Genomic DNA, 4,912 nt, shown 5'->3' on the forward strand with positions numbered 1-4,912 from the left:
TACGAGGATTATCTGGAGAATGACTTTGAAGGAAGAAAAAGAAACTAATCCTTACTATCAGATGGTACATCACAAAATACTTGGTAGGCAGGCCTGAATTGAGAAGGTTTATGTGTGACTAGTGTGCTGGGCATTTGTTTCTCAACAGTTTGAGTAGTTGACATGTAAATATTTTTTCAAAAAATTTTAAAACTGTATTGTTTCTGCTGTTATAGAGTCACAAACAAAATTATACAAAATTATAAGAAATATTTTGAACATAATCTTTAAAATTCAGTATTTTGAAATTTTGAAAGTTGTTTACTAACTATCAAGAATTATGGAGTACAAGCAAAATTTTTTTTGATATGTAAAGTTATTGTGGAAAAATGTAAAAGTTAATTAATTAATAATAATAAAAAAGAACGTTCAAGCTGGAGAGAAACCTAATGTTTGTAGTATATGTGAGAAAGACTGTCAAGAAGTCACAGCTCATTATACATTAAATAATTCATACTGGAGAGTTCATACTGGAGAGAGATTGTATATATGTGGAGAATGTAGGAAAGCCTTCAGTTAGAAATCACATCTCCTTGTGCATTAGAGGATTCATACTGGTTAGAAATTATGAATGTATTGAGTATGGGAAGGTCTTCTCCTAGAAGTCACCCTTCATTGTTCATAAGAGAATCTATACTGGACAAAAACCATATGAATGTTTTGAGTGTCAGAAGCCTTCTCCCAGAAGTCACATCTCATTATACATCAGTACATTCATACCAGAGAGAAGCCCTTTGAATTTGGGAAAGCCTTCTGTGAGAAGTCTCATCTTCTCATACAACAGATAATTCACACTGGCGAGAAATCTTATGAATAGACTGAATGTGTCAAGATTTTCCCTCAGAAAACACAGCTCATGATACATAAGAGAATACATACAGGAGAGAAATCCTGTAAGTGTAGTGAATATGGGAAAACCTTCTGCCAGCAGTCCCATCTCATGGGACGTCAAAGAATTCATTCAGGAGAGAAACCTTCTGTGTGTTCAGATTGTAGGAAGGCCTCTTCCTAGAAGTCATACCTCACTGGCCATCAAAGACTTCATACTGGAGAGAAACCTTATATGTGTACTGAACATGGAAATCATCTTTTATTATATACCATAGAATTCATACGGAAGAAAAACCTTATGAATGTAATGGATGTGGAAAAACCACCCAGAAATTTCCCCTAATTATTCATCAGAGAATTCATACAGGGGAGAAATTCTATGAATATATTGAATGTGGGAGGGCCTTTTGCCTGAAATCACATCTCATTCATCAGAAAGCTCATACTGGAGGGAACCAGCAGTTTGCGTAATGGCTATGTCACTGGACTCCCACGTAGTCAACCGCGGTTCACGTCCCGGACCCGGTGGCTTAAAACTCATGCCGGGCGCGTGTGCGTGCGTGCCCAAGATCCCAAGAGGAGAATGGAAGAGAAGGGATTGTGGTGTGACCATCCCCCCTGGGGGGTGATTTCTCGCTTTCTGTCTCTATGTCTCTCTCTGTCTGGCGAGCGCTGTCCGTGACACTCACGTGAAAGACACCCTCCAAAAAAAAAAAAAAAAGAAAGCTCATACTGGAAAGAAACCATCGATATGAATTTAGTGAATATGGAAAGGTCTTCTGTGAGAAGTGTCCACTTATTTTACATCATGGAACCCATAGTAGGGATAAACCATCCATATATGCTGAGTATGGGATGACCTTTTCCCAGAGATTGTAGGTGATCACATATTAGAGAACTCACCCTGGGGAGAAACCTTCTAAATGTGGCAATTGTGGTAAGGCCTTCTGCCAACATATATACCTCACTGGACATCAGAATCCATATAGAAGGGAAACTTTATATATGTACAGATTGTAGAAAGACATTTTCTTAGAAATCAGACCTCATTGTGCATGGGAAAACTCACACTAAGCAGAACTCTTATAATGATGTCAGACATGAAAAATGTGGCACCTCCTCAACTGAGAATAGATTTATGTTTTCCTCAGAATATCTGATTACCCCTCTATAGAATCATGTGGTTAGTCTTCAGAGTATTGAATGCTGTACATATGGAATTGATTTACTCATCCTCAAATTATCTAGGCCCCTTTCACAGAATAAATATATCTGGACCAATAGCACCAATTTGGTGTTGTCTAGTTCTTAAATGTTTTAAAGAATTCTGCATGGATCAGCCCTATGGCCTAATGGTTAAGGGAGTCAGATCCCACATGGCTGACCATGTAGTTTGAATCCTGGCCCCAGCAGCTTGAGAAACACTGGGCACATGTGCATGAGAACTCAAAATCCCAACAGGATGGAGAAATGGAAGAGAAGAGATTGCAGCATGACCATACCCCATTGGGAGGTGCTTTCTCTTTTCTCTGTCTGTCTCTCTATCTCTCTGTAGTGAGTACATGCACCCTCTGGCAAACTTTTTTTTTTAATTAAACAAAGTTCTGTGAATGTATATGGGGATGGTGCATAATTTAAAGGGTATCTCTTTTTTAATCCTTTTCTCTTAATACAGAAACTTAATCATCAATTTTTTGGTATTAGTAGGTGAGCCTTTGGGAGGCAATTTCTGCTCTCATAAAGGATTAGTGCCCTTATTTTACAAAAAAGGCCTGAGGGATCTTGTTTGCTCCTTCAACCAAGTATGAGGACACAGTAGTGAGGTGCCATCTATGGGAAACAGGTACTCATCTGACACCAAATCTGCCTAAACCTTGATTTTAGACTTCATAGCCTCCAGAACTATGAGAAATAAATGTCTGTTGTTTATATGTTTCCCAATTTATAATATTTTTCTTACAGCAGCCCAAGCAGACTAAGACAGTGGAGTGTCTGTATTTGCTAAGATTGCTGTGGCTGAACTGCTAGGGGCTGGTCTCCTGTCGAGTTAGTGACTTGTAACAAGCCACAGCAACAGTGGGGAATTTTCTTAAAATGTTCCAGATTGTAAATGGGCATCATTTTTTTTTTTATGTTAAACAAACCTCTATTGATCACAAACTGCATGGCAGAGACTTTTGTGGATTTTTCAGCTAACAAAGCAGAAAAAAAAGTCCCTGCCTTGTGGAAACATGGATAATAAAAAGATTATTATCTGTTTACCTATCTAGATATAGATATACTTGTTTGTCCTCTTATAGCTACATCTATCTGTGATGCTTAGTTGCTAAACTGCAATGGATGAAAGTAAAGCCAAGAATGGGAATAGGAGTTACTTGTGGAAATGGGGTGAGCAGAGAAAGCTTCAATGATAGGTTGCCATTTGAGTGATAGCTAAAAGAAATAAGGGAGTGTTTGAAGGAGGGTATGCTAGTCAGAAAGAACAGCAAATATGAAGGCCCTGAGGTAGAGGGATACTTGTCATTATGCTTTTTGCAGCCTCAAATCACATCTCCAATGTATCTCAAAAACACCTCAAAGATTTATCTTAAATGGTCTCAGGTTGTAGTGACCCCAGGTAACTGGGAGAAGTAAATTCACTCTGGTGCAAGCTGCCCTTCAACCCTTAGATACAATCCTAAGATTTAAAAGCTCACGGTCCAAAAAAATCATGAAACACATAAGAAAAGCCATAAAACACTATTAGCAAGATTCATAAGAAACAGCAATCAGGATTAAACCCGTACAACTTCAGGTACTAAAGTTGCCAGACAGACTACAAAGTATGTTTAAAGTAACAAAAAAAGGTGTTAATTCATTGGGGCTGCCATAGTAAAGTACCACAGACTGGTTAAAGCCACAGAAACGTATTATTTCACAGTTCTGGAGGCTAGATGTTCAGAAATCAAGATGTTAGCAGGGTTGGTTCTTTCTAAGGGCTGTTAGAGAAGGATCATTTCCAGGCCCTTCCTTGACTTGTAGATGCCTATCTTCTATGTTTCTTCACATGGTACTCCCTCTACGCATGTCTCTGTATTCAAATTTCCCCCTTTTTATAAGGGCACCAGTCAGATTAGATTAGGGCCCAATTTAATGACCTCATTTTATCTTGATTGCCTCTGTAGAGACTCTCCAACTAACACTAAAGCATATGATTTTTGGAGAAAACTTTCATAACATAGGAATGAAACATAAAAGCAAAGAGCAAGAGAGTTCAAAATGACCACACAGATTTTTGAAAGACTAAGAGGACTGATATAAATAAAAATAATAATGATTGGAAATGAAAAAAAATGATTAGAAATAAAAATGTAGCATATGAGGTTAATAGCAGATAAGAGTTAATTGAAGAAAGAATTAATAAACAGGAAAACTGATGTGAAGTGATTCTTCAGAATGCAGGACCATAAGCCAAGTTATGAAAATTTTAAAGAGCTTAAGAGGTAGAATAATAGAATAAGCAAGTTTAGCATATGTCTTAATCAGAATCACAGCAGATTAGAGAAAAATTGGGGCAGAGGCAATATTAAAAAATATGATAGCCAAGAGTTTTCTGAAATTGAGAAGACATCAATCCATGTGATAGTTGGACTCTGAAGTGACTTCTTCTTTTTTTTTTTTTTTCTAAAATTAATTTATTTATTGTCATCATAATCTGGTTTATATTACATTGCATCACTTATAACTTTACAGTGTATTGCATTTCTTTTTCCAGTCAATACAGTCATGCATATCAGTCAATACAGAGACATTAAAATCCCCATTTCATCATCCAATACCTTTTCATTTTTTCCCAATTATTATTATTCCAATTATTTTTTTAAACAGTCAATCACTATTTTTCATTTTGCTTGTAAAAAGACTTTACCCATCATGAAATACTTCTCAGACCAATCCAGTTGAGAACACTATACATGTCCTCATCAACAGTTAATAAGCCCTATCTGTTTCTCACTAACGTCCTGCCTCTCTATTGTTCACTTGCTATCTTTCTCTATACTCT

This window comes from Tupaia chinensis, unplaced genomic scaffold (genome assembly GCF_000334495.1).
Source record: "Tupaia chinensis unplaced genomic scaffold, TupChi_1.0 Scaffold143782_1, whole genome shotgun sequence".
Classification (NCBI taxonomy): Eukaryota; Metazoa; Chordata; class Mammalia; order Scandentia; family Tupaiidae; genus Tupaia; species Tupaia belangeri.